Source organism: Macaca thibetana, chromosome 11, assembly GCF_024542745.1.
Source record: "Macaca thibetana thibetana isolate TM-01 chromosome 11, ASM2454274v1, whole genome shotgun sequence".
Lineage (NCBI taxonomy): Eukaryota > Metazoa > Chordata > Mammalia > Primates > Cercopithecidae > Macaca > Macaca thibetana.
The window spans coordinates 15672213-15687922 of record NC_065588.1 but is presented as its reverse complement, the minus strand read 5'-3'; the positions used below and the strand labels follow the sequence as shown (position 1 = coordinate 15687922).

Here is a 15710-nt window from a genome sequence, read left to right as displayed (position 1 = left end):
ATATTCAGATAATTGACAATAAAGTCATACTAAGATAATTTTTACATATTGTATATCATAAACTAATGTTTATGATAAGCCTTATTTCTTAAAATAGAGTTACATAGGTATTTTAGTTACACAAGGAAAATCAAAAAGAGATTATCCTTCTTAGGACTAGTAATCTTCTCAGGGTTTTACTTTGAGGATTTTTTTCCACTGAAGCTGCTTCCAGTTTATGGACAATGTCATGTAATAAACAAAATAAACATCTTGTGGAGGATTAAATAATGCATGAGTCATTTTGACACTCAAGTTCTAGGGAAGTTCTTGGTTTCAACTGTGCTGGCAAAGTTACATGGTTTAAAGAAGTACTCTTTTTACTTTAGAGGGAGTGATGCTAGGAGAACATATCAAGGCAGTTATTTCCTCTCTTTCCTGTCACCTGCTAGTTCTGAAGATGATAAAAAAGTCAGGATTGAGAAACTGGTGTTGATGCTTGTCATTAAAGATTAACCAGCATAATCTCTTAAAGATGAAGGAAGCTACATTAGTGAGGAAGGGATCAAATGGAAGATCTGAAGGTGTCTACGGGATCAGCAGTTGATGGACTTTTTAAAAACTTTGCTCCAAGTCTCCAGATATATGTTTATGGACAATATCTGGAAAGTCATCCGTGGAATTGGTTAAATATTCCTCCCTGATTCTGTCTCAGACTCCACAGGCAGAATTAATCTTTCTTTTTGGTCTCAAACAAGACTCATGTACTTTGTACCACATGCTTGTGTTTAATTTATCTTCTAGGTGTGTAGTGCCCCAGGTGAGTAAGTTACTCACTGCAATGGGCCTCAAATTTCTCTTCTATAGTAGCAGGATGGAAAAATTGCTGAAACTCATTAAGGATCTACTGGGATCCAACCACTATCCCAGGTGCTCTCTATATAAAAATATCACATTTAATATTGAAAATAACCTCCTGATATAGGTATTGTTATTTTTAATCTCACTTTGTAGCTGAGGAAACTGAGGCTCAGAAACATAAAGTCACTTGCCTATAGTCACAAGTACAAAAAATCAGCCTAATTATTGTTCCACATGTTAATTTGTCTTCATCTCCTAACTTACTTTCCTAACACCGAGTCTGTCACATAACACATAACACGTAACTGGTAAGTTTCTGTTACATCAATGAAGGAATGGCTGATTGAATCAATGATATATGGGCATTTGCCTCTAACAAATTACTCAATTTATTGATTTTGGTTTTATTATTCTTATTTTTAATTGATATATAACAATTTTACATCTTTGTGGGGTACCGTGTGATATTTTGATACATATATACATTGCGTAATGAGCAAATGATGTAGCATATCAACCACATCAAATATTTATCATTTTTTTGTGTTGGGAACATTCAAAATCCGCTTTTCTAGCTATTTGAAAATACACGATAAAGTGTTAATATAGTCCCCCTATAGTACTATAGTGCATTACAACTTATTCCTCCTGTCTAGGTATACTTTTGTGTCCCTTAACCAGCCTTTGGCTGTCCCCCTCTCTCCCCCTTCCTTGACTCTAGTAATGACTTCTGCTAGAGCAACTTGCAAGTTTTTTTTAGCATTCACATGTGAGTAAAAACGTGGTATTTATCTTCCAGTGCTTGGGTTATTTCACTTGATATAATGTCCTTTGGGTTCATCCATGTGGTTGCAAATGACAATTTCCTTTTTATTTTAAGGCTGAATGATATTCCATATATATATTTACATATATATACATATATATACACACATAATCTTTTCCTTATCCATTCATCCTCTGATGGACACTTAAGTTGATTCTGTATCTTGCCTCCTGTGAAGACTGCTGCAATAGACATGGGAGTGCAGAGAAATCATCAACATACTGATTTCCTTTCCTTTGGATAGATACCCAGTAGTGGGATTGCTGGATCATATGGTAGTTCTATTTTTAGGTTTTTGAGGAACCTCCATACTGTTTTCCATAATGGCTGAACTAATTTACATTTCCACCAACAGTTTAACTTATTGATTTTGGTTTCTCACATATTTTCAGCAACCAAATGAAGCACACAGTATACATCACTACTCTCCAAGAGGCTTTATAGACCAAAAAATGTACTGACTTTTTCTTTTTATTTTATTTGTTAGAAATCCAGTGTTTACAGGCCCTAGTACTTATAAAGAATGTCTGGCATAAACAAATTTAATTCTGTCTTAACACTGAATAGACTAAATTGTGTTCCCGATAATCTCATCATATTGGACCATAAGTCCTCTAAGGTCAGGAACTGCATGTTATTTCCAGCTGCGTCTCCAGCTCTAGGATTAGTACCAGGTATATGCTAAGTGCTTTTGATGTGGGTGATCCTAGGCAGATTTCTGTAATATGAGCTAGGCATTGAGAATGAACTTTTAAAATGTCCTTTTATTGGACTATGTCATGTAATAAACAAAATAAACATCTTGTGAAGGAGTCAATAATGAATGAAAGTCGTTTTGACACTTAGGTTCTAGGGAAGTTCTTGGTTTCAGCTATGCTGGTGAAATTACATGTTTTAAAAAAATATGAGTGAGGCTGTGGCGTTCTAGAAAAATTCTAGGAGAATGTATCAAGGCAGTTATTCCAGACACATGGGCATGTTTCTAACATTGAGCAATGTACTTCTGGGATCAAACACAAAATATGAGCCATGCTATATTGCCAGTGGTCCAGGTGGAATTGTGAGGCTAGCCTAAAGTTCGTAAGAGCATTTCACTGTTTGGGCAAGAAGGATAAAACATAAGCAAACAGAAAAAGAACAGAAAAAGTATTTAATGTGTTGCCTATATATGGAGCTTAACAAATGCTAGCTCTTTCCCTTCTCCATTACCCTTTTCTTTCTTTTGAATTATGCTTCTGCAAGTTATGCTTCAGTTATGGCCATGAAAGTTCCTCTCTGACTGTTCCTCCAGCAAATAATAACCATACACTCTGGACAAATTACCAAATAAACAACTAAAGACTGAATCATGAACAAAGCAGAGATTTTTGGAGGGAAGTTGACACTTGGCAGAAGGTATTGGCACAGAATGAGTTATTTTTATATCTATCTTTCTATCTATCTATCTATCTATCTATCTATCTATCTATCTATCTATCTATCTGTGTCTGTCTGTGTCTGTCTGTCTGTGTGTCTGTCCATCCGTCCATCCACCCACCTGTCCATCCATCCATCTTCTATCTCAGCTTATAGCCAGAGGGCAGAGGCTTCACTCAGTACAGTGTGAGACAGCTGAAACTCTGACAAAATCTCAGTCTTTCTGGCCTGAGGCAAAAGATAAGAGAATCTTGGCAACCACCACTAATGGAAAGTGAGTGGGTAATCCTGAAAAGGGGTGAGCCAAAACAGGGGGTCCTAAAGTCTGTCCAAACCTCAGGCTGATTCCTGAGCCATTCATAGGGTGGTCAGGCTGCAGGTAACCCAGCCAAAGCTAAAAGAATGGTCCTAAGGTTCAAGCTGCCACCCACAAAAAAGCATGTGTAGTTTTCATCCAACCAAGTGAATTTCTTGCTAAGACTAAAATATTAGTTTAATCATGAAACGTAAATATTACAGTCTTTATAACATAATACTCACAATATTCAAGAAATCATCCAAAATTAGTCCATATACAAAGATCCAAGAAAATGTGACAAATTTTCAAGAGAAAATCCAGGTTTTGGATGTAGCCAAGTACTGTAAATCAGATATTATAACTATGCTTAATAAACTAAAAAGTATGCTCATAATGAATGAAAGGGTAGAAAATTTCACCAGAGAAATAGAAACAAAAAAAAGTAATTCTAGAACCGAACATAGTTCTGTGTTACTCAAAGGCCTTTTTTTAAAAAATCAAGAGAATCTTTGCAATATAGACATATTTGGTTTCATCCTCAGTCATTTAGTCCTACCCAATGTCCTGAAGAATACGGTCACACAACCGAAAGGAATTTAAAAATATTTAGGGCTCAAGTAATGTGCTGCCTCCACACCAAGACTGAGGGAAGACCCCTTGCCTCCTGGGTGCCTGGTCTTCCCATACATTCAGCTACAGTGAACAGGACCGTGGTGATCGTCATACTCATCTAAAGAGGAGAACAGTGCAGGGCTAGTCTTCTGCATCAGGGTGAGACCAGCGCCAGATGTGCCCTACCTCCCTGCCTCCTGAAATCTCCCTCCCTGCTACTCAGTACTGATGGCATCACTCATCAAGACCAGTGTGTTCTGCTACTGTCTTGTTCCTCTGCTGAGGGAGAGAAATCTGCTCCTATCTGAGCAAGAACTTGGAGAACTTCCCTTCTAGGTTCCTTTTAGGAGAGCAAATGCTCTGACTTAGATGAAGAGATGAGATGGGCTTTGCCCCACCTACAACCTCCTCTCCCCTCCCTTCTCTTTGAAGAAAAGATCAAGAAACCTAGTGTCTCCAGTGGAGGCGAGGGAGACTCTCTATGAAGTACTGGGGAGGACAACACATAAAGGGAAAAAGTCATTATTAGATGGTAGCAATTGAGGCACAGGCTGCCGTCTGTCCAGCTGGCTGACTACATGGTAAGGAAGGGCACATCCCCTCCCCTGCTAGGTTGAGGTGCTATCCATTCTCCCCCTCTTCCTCAGTTAACCCCAGAGCTTCCAATACCATGTTGGGGTTTGAGTGCCCCTCTAGAGGAAGGGCTTGTTCTATACTCAAATTGATTCCCAGGGGCTCTTTCTGAAGAAGCAAAAGGGGCTGGGGATGGGAGTGTCTGAAGGTTAAGGTAGCAACAGATGTCTTTTTCCCCTTCATAAATAATTTTTTAATTCTTACCCTCACCATCTCAGGCTTTACATATGGAAACCCTAGAATAGAGGGCTCGGGGATCTTCCGTTCCTCCTCGGAGTGGGTGAACGTGAGAGAAGGGTTTGTATTTTTAAAAATTAAATTTAATAATAGGCTACTATAACCTCCTTTTGCCTGTGGTTGTGACCTGTGCCTGTTGGCCCTTTTCTGCCAATAGGGTGAACAAAATTCTCTAACTGTTTCCTCTCCCTTCCCCATACCCAGAATAAACACACATGCACAAAGGTTCCTAATGCTTAAAAAGAAAAAATGATCTTAGATTATTACCTGTATAATGTAAATCGGGATTAACACCAATGCACATTAAGACCTGACTAAGTCAGGATCATTCACCTGTAGAATTTTTTAAAGAAAGTTGACATTTTCAACCATAGCATTTCGTCAACTAAGATTTGAAATTAATAGACTTCTATTAGTAATTCAAGCAATTGTCCGTACCCTTAATATGACTAGAAAGGTCCAGGTTGCTATCATAGATGCATGATCTCTTTTCCCTTACTATACTTTCTTTTAAAACCTATTAGCTGAGGATCACAGACATCCTAGCCTCCTGCACCAAATCTAGAAGTATTGCATTGTTAATGGTTCGTGGCTCTATGAGCAGTCTGCTGTTGTACCCATACCCTCCAGCTTTGCTCTGTCAGTGTCCCAAGGGGGTGTCGAATCAATAGTGGGTGTGAACAATGAACTGAGAATGTGGGGAACAATTTTCTTGGCCATCAGAAGTATAGAACAGCTGGGTCAGGGTTGTCCCCTGCTTGGTGGAGCAGGGCGGTGCCAGCAGTCCAGGAGCAAGCCCTGAGCAATGCGCATGGGTGAGGAACATTTGTTGATGAGTGTATAGTGTGGTGCTGGGTCACAGGTGTGCAAGAGATACCCATGTACCCAGAGGTTCCAGGCCTCAAAGGTAAATGGGATGCCCTCCCATCCCTGTGATGGTGCCACGGAGGCTATCAGCACAACGTGTGCTTATGATGGACAGGCCCAAAGTGCAGCGGGGGCACTTGACAGTCTAGTGAAGTCATCAGCCCCTGTTCTGGTGGGCTACTTTGCCCAAGGGTGCACCTGTTCCTGTCACTTTGTTCCCACTCGTGCTCTGAAGCTAACTCCTGCTGCTCCTGAATGCCCCCATACCCTTGCTGCTACAGCTGACCCGATGGAGTTGGATCCTCTGTTTACTAGGCACACCAATTCTTCCTCTAGCATCATCAGTTTACTTTAGTGTGGGGAATATAATGTATTTCCTAAGGAAAGCAAAGAGCCCTCCCTCTAACCTTCCTAAGCAAAACAAAATTCACCTTAGCTCACGGTGAATACATTCCCAGGATCAAGCAGGGAACACAAGTAATATGTAGGTTGGCCTCAACATCTTCTGCCTCCTCATCTTCCCTTGCTCTTAAGGAAAATTCATCAGCATTGAAATACTTCTAAAATTCTGGCACAACAACAACAACAAGAAACAAATTAGACCCCAATTAACTAGTGCACCTGAGGTCTCCAGCAATATTTCTTAAACTTCTCATTTTCCCCCTATCATAGTGGCCTTCTCTCTTTAAACTTCTCTCTCTGCAAATTTTATCTTTTCTTCTCTTCTATCCTTTTGCTTTCCTTAGAATCTTCTATAGACAGACTTTACAAGAGGGTATCTGGAACAGCTGGGATGTCCTCATTGGATAGAGAAGATTTGGAAGAAGACTTGGGAATGAGGTAAAGAAAGAGTAATCACACCCATGATAGAAGTTACTAATTGAAATACTCATTTAGTCGATACAAATTAAGAGCCTACTAAGAATCACACAGTCTGCTAAGTACTGGGGATCCAAAGTCCTGCCTCCAGGAGCTGCAAGTTTGGTGGTGGTTAGTGGTTGTTTACTTACGAAATGCTTAGTGAATGGGGAATCCTGATTATAAATATGCTTTCAAATTAACTGAGAGCTGATGAAAAAATCCTTTTACTTTTAACCTATTGGAAAATTTGCCAAAGTGTTTCATTTTTCATGATAATGTTTTTTATACTAAGTGTACTTTAGGATTTATTTGGAATCTCAGAATTTTTGTGTCTCAAAGACCTAAAAATAATGATCCTTACTAATAAATCTTACTGTCAACAAATATAAATAGAAATCATATGGACATTGTGCTTCATATCTGAAAGTTGCATTTTTAGGAGAAAATGTTTATTCATATTTCCTTATTATTCACTTTTCACACAGATAGTACTGTTTGGTGCGTAATGGGAAAGTCTATTAAGCAAAATGTAGACAACTCAGGCACTGAGTATCCAGTAGCATTGAAATCTGGCTTTTAGTTCTTATTGATTATAGCGGGTGATTCACTAACTCAGAAAACAATAAGTTTAGAAGCATCAAATATGTAATTATCAATAATTTTTTCTCTATGTTTTAGCAGCCAATAACAGAAGGTGGTTGTGATAATAAGAAGAGGAGTAAATAGACTCAATTTTGTAAAGTGTTTAAGAAATACATGTCTAATGTGTGTCATGATGCTTCCTAGGCAGTAAAATCATCCAGAGAAAGGGACTAATCTTCCAAATGCTAACGACAGCTTTGGGGATGATTGTATCAGCCATGAAAATAAGCATTGGCCCATGCACTCCCAGGTTGCCAAAAATAAATCAGAGTGGGCTAATCAGATTCAGTTGGTGCAACTAATGAGAGGAAGGCAGCAGGCCAAGTGAGATCTAGGCAGTGCGCCTAAAAGAAGTGTCATCTGTGCTCTTACTTTCTACTCTGTCGTCTTTACCTTAGCTTTTCCTGGAATCTATGTTCAGGAGAAAATTCCGAGAGCATGCTGCAGGCACGTAATCCCTGCTGAGAAGTAGAGCAGGAAGGAACAGTTAAAAGTAATAGAAATTGATCTGATAAATGTAGGCAAGTCCGATGCTGATCTACTTGGTTACTGTAAAAAAAATATGTAAAACTTTTTTGAGGCGAAGTAATAGTATTGCTTGACTCTGCAGGAAAAATATTTTTGCTGAAATTTCCTTTACATAACAAATTTAATGTAGTGGTTTCTCTGGTCCAGCTCTCATTGTGTGCTTGAGAGAACAGCGGTGCAAATGTCATACAGCTAATTGATGTCAAGACGAGGTCTAGGATCCATATATCCTTATGCCTCTTGGTACTTATCTTTCCATAACCAGTGGGGCCAGCTAACTGAGGCAGCAAAAGGGGGCTGGGCACTTGGCTTCAGCACGAAGGGGGAGCCCAGGTGCCTGTGACCTGTTCTAGAAGCAGTCTTCGGAGAGAGAAGCTACTAGAGACAGAGTGGGTAGCACTGAAGAGGTGACTAACACAGGACGAGTCCCTGGGCTGTGGGACAAGGACCCAAACTGGTCAGAGATATGTACCAGTCAGAATCAAAGGAAATCACCCACCATCATTGACAAATATAGCACTATTGTCTATTAATCCCCTCATCTGGACCAGGCTATGTGCTCATTTGTTTATATATGTTTTTTCTTTTACTCCTCACAGCAATCCTTAGAAACCAGTGTTGTTATCTCCATTTTACCCAGACAGGTTAAATAATTTGCTTAAGAGCAAGGCAACAGACTTGAGATCAGAAGGCCTGGGTTTGTATTCTGCCTCTGTAGCCTTTTACCTGTGAGAACTAGGGGAAGTCCAAGGATCTCTTAACTTCATCTTCTTAAATTATAAAATAGGGCTAATTCCTGAAACTCATGGAATTTTTGTGAGGATTAAATGTCTTCCGTAAGAATGCTAACACTATGAACTCTATAAATACTAGTTGTATTTCAAAGATTATTGTGTTATATTTTAGTTTTAAGTCACTCAATGTCTTTTACTTTTCTTTTCTTTCTTTTTTTTTTTTTAAGATGGAGTCTCACTCTGTCACCCAGGCTGGAGTGCAGTGGCACCATGTCAGCTCACTGCAACCTCTGTCTCTCGGGTTCAAGCAATTCTCCTGCCTCAGCCTCCCGAGTAGCTGGGATTACAGGTGCCCACCACCATGCCCGGCTAATTTTTGTATTTTTTAGTAGAGATGGGGTTTCACCATGTTGGCCAGGCTGGTCTCGAACTCCTGACCTCAGGTGATCTGCCCGCCTCAGCCTCTCAAAGTGCTGGGATTACAGGCGTGAGCTACTCGATGTCTTTTAAATTATAGCAGTTCTATAAACATTTGTTTAACTAACTTCCAAACACTACAGAATTCCGTAATTATGTTCACTGGATGTTTTGTTCACAGAGCATTGGAGAGCTATCCGTTTGTTAATTCAAGAACACACAGGCATGAGCTAAGTGGCAACCTGGCACCAGGCATCATGCTAGGTGAGAGCAGAGGCACATGAGTCAGATGTACCTCCTTGCACTCTAGGAGCTCACTCTGTAGTGAGAGGCAAACTCAAAAACTCAAATACACAGTTAGGATCTGAAGTGTTATTAGTTATCGAATTTGAATAACAGTCCAGATGACACCTACTCTTCCGCCTGTCTGAAATTCTATCTGAGCTTGCACCTTCTTATGGGACACTGCTTCTTTCCCACTCTCAATCTAATGAGGTCCTGACGAGGGTTGCTAATCATGCTACCCCGTCACTGGGTCTGAGCAGGTACCTTGAAGCAGTCTAGGGGAGTCATGGCACCTGGTCCCCTTCCTGTGATGCTCATGTGGACGAAGCCAGGCCATCCAGAGTGGTTCCTCTGAAGTTTTATAACTAGAATTCATGGGAAGGAGCTCTTGTTCCTCTCTGGCTTTAAGTATGTATGAATGCAGAGCTGAAGTGTTTGTCATTTCTGCCCCATGAAGATAGTTACTAGTGGTAGACTCCCTGATTTGGTCTGAGGCCCTGGTCACACTCATCCAAAGACCCAGTCACTGTGCAGTTTGGTGACACGAGTGAATAAATCCCAACATATTCTTTAATTTGTTTGATCTAGACTTCCAAGATTTGCATCCAAATATCCTGGCCAATACAAGAGAACTGTTCAGTGCCACAGACATGTAGACAAGAAGGCCCTCAATTCTGCTTCTGCAGATGGGTGTGAGGGAAGGCTTCAGGGAGCAAGTGATGTTTGAAAGATGCTCATGAGTTTGCCAGGGGAACACGGGTCAGAAAAGTCACTTGTTAGGAGGGAAGAGCATCCAGAGACCGCTAGAGTGTTTAGATCAACGGAGGATGCTCAGAATAGAGTGCTGGTGGCCCAAGACCAAGATGCGCCTTGCTAAGGAGTTTGGCAATTTTTTAGGCCAAAGGAAATAATGAACTGTTGTAATGCAGAAAAGTGATATGATTCGATTACAGTTCAGCAAGACTTATATAATTAGGAGTATGCAGAATAACAGGCTTACTGGGCTGACATAAGGCCAATAGACAGGAAGGAGGGTGTTGCAATAGTTCAGGCAGGTAAGATGCTGAGTCAGAACCAGTGCTGGCTGCACCAAATCAGGCTGTGTGACGTACATCCCGAGCATGGTCAGTGCTCCAGCTGGTAACCCAATAAATGATCAGACTTAGTAAAATCCTGCTGTGCTCAGGTTACCACTTAGGAAGGAATAGGCTGCTCCGTTCTTTTAAATAGTAATATTAATGATATTTGGTGCTTACGTAGCACCTATGGCCATGATTCTCTGCAGACATTACATAATGCATCCACTGAACATCCTTCCTGTCCAGCTACCAGGATACCTTTTCCACCCAGGTAGTCTTTCTTTTCAGTTCCTTCAGGAAAATCAGAGTCCCAGAGCTACCCTTGCCAGGTTCCTTCTGACACTTGGCTAGAATTATTCACAGCTCTCAGAAATTGTCAGAGCAGATTTTGACTGTTGATCTCAAAGGCCAGGGATGGCCTCTCTCTAATCTTCCATTATTTATGCAGTCACTCCTCAGATATATTTTGGGCAACAAGCATGCATCAGAAACTGAGCAGAATGCTGGGGATACCCTCTACTTGGGAGTAAAGAGGAAAACAGGAGTTAGGAGCCTTCGCCCTTCCTAGAATTGTGTCTGACCAATAATAATAGCAATGATGATAATAAGGATGATGATGATGACATAACAAAGAACATCCACTTACATCGTACTTATTGTGTGCCAGAAACTTTCCTGAAGCTCGTATGGCAGATTCTTAAATGCTTGTTGAATTAGAATATTTACAACCGGCTGTGTAACTGTAGACTTTTTAATATGTATCCTAAATGTATCTCCTCAGATACAGTATGCCAGTTCTCTACTACTGCGGGATTTGGTGCCTGAGCCCAGTGTATGCTCAGTCTTTCCTGGTTTAATGGTCAGATGCAGGCTGGAGTGCAGTGGCCAGATCTCAGTAAGTAGATCTCGGTAAGCCTCCCAAGTAGTTGGGACCACAGGCATGCACCACCAAGTCTGCCTATTTTTTTGTATTTTTTGTAGAGATGGGGTTTCACCATGTTGCCCATGCTGGTCTCAAACTCCTGAGCTCAAGCAATCTGCCTACCTCAGCCTCCCATCATTCTTTATGGTTTCAGAATGAAGAAGACTCATCTCTTTTGCCTGTTATTTGGTAAAGGGACTCCCAACTGCCTATTGCTGTCAGGCAGGTAATATACATGTGAGAGGCAGCCAGGTATAAGAGGATACAAATGATGGAATGTTAGCAAACTGGAGGGTACATACATTGTTTAAGAGCATCATTAAAAAGCACAATTACAACAAAATAAACCCCTGCTGGCCAAAGAAAATACATTGGCAGGTCAGCCTCAGCCTGTAGGCTGCCTTGAATTCCTTGCACTGCCATTTCCTTGACCATTACTCATCTTTGGTCCTTCAGTTTCTAAATCATACACTATTTTCTTGGCCCAACCAGAGTGTAGGTAATAGCTACAGGCTGTCACCAGTTAAGCATTAATTTAAAATAAATACAAATGATATTTTCTTATCAAGTTGCCATATGTGTGTGCATGTGTATAATGACAGTTCAATATATATAATAATGTAACAATTATTTCCTGACTTCTAAAATGAACTCAGACTGGAAGCTCTGCACAACTCTTAATTTTGGAGATTAAATAAAACACGCTTGAGGAAAGAATTCAACTGGCCAGTTTTAAGTGAAAAGAAACTGTTGTGCCAAAGAGATGTGCCAAGATTTTATGTGATATGTAGGGTAATATTAATAGTCGTATATCACATTTTATATTTTAGAAAGCACTTTCAAATATATTTTCTCCTTTGATTCTCAGAACATTCCATTAAGTTATTATCTCAATTCGCAGAAGAAGAAACTGAGGTTCAAAAAATTTAATGGATTTCTCAAGGCTACCCTATTATATTGTGGAGGAGACAGCACTCAAGGCAATTCTTATAACTACAGATTTTGTGACTCTATTATACTACAGTCCCTAGACTGTAAGATCCTGGAGCCAAGATGATTTCCCAAATGCCGCCTTTCACATCTGTACTTAATTGGTGGCAAATTCCCTCAGCACAAACTGTGACTGACTTCTTTTAGAATATGCTTGATAAATGCTCAAAAAGTGTAGCATCATGAAAAAAACAGAAATTTTGGAGACACAGAGACCCGGATTCAAATCCCACTTAAGTGACAGTCTCTCATTTTTATTCTTTGAACCTCAGTTATTTAAGGTAAATCATGGAAATACTAAAAGCTTATTATGACAGGTTTTTTGGGGGTTAGAGACAAATGAAATCATATGTGCAAATTTTCCATCCAAGGACCCAATATTTAGGAGATCCTCCAAAAACAATGACTAATGTTTCTACACAATTTGTGATCTGTTTTCTCATTGATTTTCTTTGAGACGTATACATTTTAGAAGGTGTATTTTTTTTTTTTTTTTTTGGTCAGGACACTAACGCCATGATTCCTAATTGGTTCAACAACTATTCTGACTTGCAGTCTATTTATTCAGTAATCAGTATTACTTCTCTTTGTGGCATCACGAACAAGAGCAGCCAGTATTTCTTTTTCTCGTTTTGCCTGCAAATAACAGCCTGAGCTCACCTGTTTTACAGCTCACCTGTTTGATGGAAGGTTACCATGGGAACAGTTTTAGGGCCTACTGTGCTGAGAAGTTTAAAGACTTGGAAGCTGTGCTTGGCTGGTGACTGACTGGGTAGGGGGTCAGCCCACAACCCAGGAACCCATAAAAATACATTTGTTCTCAACAGCTCAGTGATCAGGTAAATTCCAAAACTGTGCAACATTCTTCCGGCATAATTTGTTATGAAAAACAGGGGTTCCTGACAGGTTCGTTTTGCCTCTGAAACAAGTTTTATTTTCATAAAATGAAGGGTCCACAAATATCATTTTGCCTGACTTTATTATTTCCCATCCTTCTTTTCCATGCTTACTGGTATTTCGAGTTTGAAAATAGTTTTTCCCCAGCAAGTTGTGAAAATGTAGCTGTCCCACTTATTGAAAGATCATGTGAAAGACGGTGGTGCTAATCATTTATTTTGGAATGGATGAGTTCCGTCAAATTTCCCCACAGGCATGAAATGTCAATTCAGCTGTGACACCAGTTAATTAAATCCTGATGATAGCGAACAAGAGTGCAGCCTACTTACGAAGCTCACAGCATATTTAGGCAGTACACTTGTGACCTTTTGTACGCACTGCCCTTTAACTCCCCTTCTTGTTGAGTTGTTAATATCAGCAACAACAAAATTGTCAGAGCTTTAAAGCAAATAGTTTATTGAGCCCTCCACCTTCACTAAGGTTTTCGGGGTCTTCTGAAAGACTGATCCCTATATATGCAGAATAAATTAAAGCCCAGAAGTTAAGGGAGATTTAGGGCAATACCTTACACAGATGCTTGACTCAACGTTTACCTTCAGATAGTTTTTAACAATTAAGTGCCTGCTGTATGCTTCTTGCTGAGAATGTGATAGTTAAGACAAGAAATCTGGTTTCTGTCCTAGTAGTGTTTTGAGTCTGTGGAGAGAGAGGAAATACATTATTTTAAATAACTAGATAACTGCAAGTGGAGAAAGCATTGTTAAGAAATACCTGATGATCAAGGAGCTCCTAGCAGGTGGCTCTAGCCTAGAGTAAGTGCTAGTTAGGCAGAGACCTATGGGCTGGTAAGAGTTGACCTGATGATGAGTTGGAGATAGAACAGGACCTAAGGACAGTGAATATGAAGACCTGGGTGCTGGAGAAAGCACAATGTGGATGAGAAACCAAAACAACATTAGAATGGCCAGTAGAGGAGGCATCATGGGAAACTTTGTAGACCCTTCTAAAAAAGTTAGAGGCTTTATGCTAAAGGCAATGGGAAGCCACTTACAGGCTATTTGGCAGGGAAGTGGGATGATCTGATTTACATTCTGTAATAGAAGCAAAAAGTTTATGATGTTACTTGCTGGCTCCAGAGTTCCTATTGGGGGTGGGAACTTTTATTGGAAAAATACTTGGTAACCAACCACTTGGGATAGAAGGAAATACTGATGGTGTGAGCTGAGGAACTCAGGCAAACAAACAAAAACCAGACATCCAAACTGGGATTCAAATCACAAAGGATTTAAATAAAGAATAAAGAAATCTAGAATAAAGAAAGGGTATAAGATAAGAGCCCCCAAGATGGTATGATGCTGGGATGAAGAAGGGGCAATCTGCCAATGGAAACATCCAGATGGTGAGAAGGGCAGAGGACATTCAAGACTGGAAATACCTAACGCACCATTGGAGTTCACATTCTGAATAGCAAATAGTTCTCCGTCTCCCTGAGTCCTAATGTTCACTAAAGTCGGCTATATGGGCTCACGAGTGCTTTGTAGGAGTGGATCATCCATGGAACTTGTAGAAGGGGCTGAGTTTCACCTGGAGGTGTTAGGGTACAGAAGCAGTATTTGTGGAAGTTGGCTCCTGAGGGAAGAAGAATTTATAAGATTGAATGTTTATACCAAGTTAACAAAAACTCCAAGGGGGATTTTGGATTTCCATCAAAGTGGAATGAGACTTTAAGCCAATCTTAAAACTCAAGGGGCATTAAGAAGGTCCCTCTGGTTAGAGTATGACTAACTGGTTGGTGGGTGTAGGCAGCAGTGGATGTGACTGCATTAGGCTAGGAGAGAAATTATGGCCACTAAGACTAGGGTGGTATCGGGCGGAATTTAGAAGCCATATCCCTTAGCACTGAGTTACTTAAGAATGGATTAGTTGTGGGCTGGTTACAGTGTTGATTTGTACACACACACACACACACACACACTCACCCCTACCTCACTACCATAAAAAAAAACCAACTGCAGGGGAGCAGATACTAGCTGGGAAGGAGGGAGGGTGACATATATCATTAGTTCAGTTTGATGTATACAAAGTATGAGATGCCTGTGGGCATCCAAGCGCAGATGCCAAATAGGTGATGGGATACATGGATCCAGAATTCAGAAGAGAGGTCTGAATCTAATATTTGGAAGTGATTGACTCAGAGATGAAGCTATGAGAATCAAGGAAATAGCATAGTGTGCTATGCACCTAGAGCTTGCTTTTATTAAGAGCCTACTTTGTGTTAAGTACTTTTTAGGCATTATTTCACTTAATCCTCTTAACAACTCCCTGAAGTAGATATTATTATTTGCACTTTTCAGATTAGCAGTCCAGCCTCTGAAAGATTAAGTAATATATCTAAGGCCACACAGCTTTAAGATGGTGGATATGAGAGTTAATCTCACATTCCTTTGATCCCAAAGCCTGTGTATTAACACTGATTCTACACTCCCTGCATGGCAGGTTTGTGCCACAGATGATTCCTTATTCTTTTTCAATCATGAGATATGAATATCACTTTAAGATCAGTCATTTTTATTACATGAGGAGTTACAGGGCAATTGGCTGTAGTGGAAACTGTAGTGATTTAAAG

General features: G+C 40.2%; 2 protein-coding genes across 3 annotated transcripts in view; one reads left to right on the top strand and one right to left on the bottom strand.

Annotated features, from left to right (window-relative positions):
* The window catches only part of MGP (matrix Gla protein), an 836939-nt gene that overhangs the window by 220040 nt on the left and 601189 nt on the right, over positions 1–15710 (top strand). The gene's annotated exons all lie outside the window — the stretch shown is intronic.
* The window catches only part of PTPRO (protein tyrosine phosphatase receptor type O), a 272722-nt gene that overhangs the window by 114199 nt on the left and 142813 nt on the right, over positions 1–15710 (bottom strand). The gene's annotated exons all lie outside the window — the stretch shown is intronic.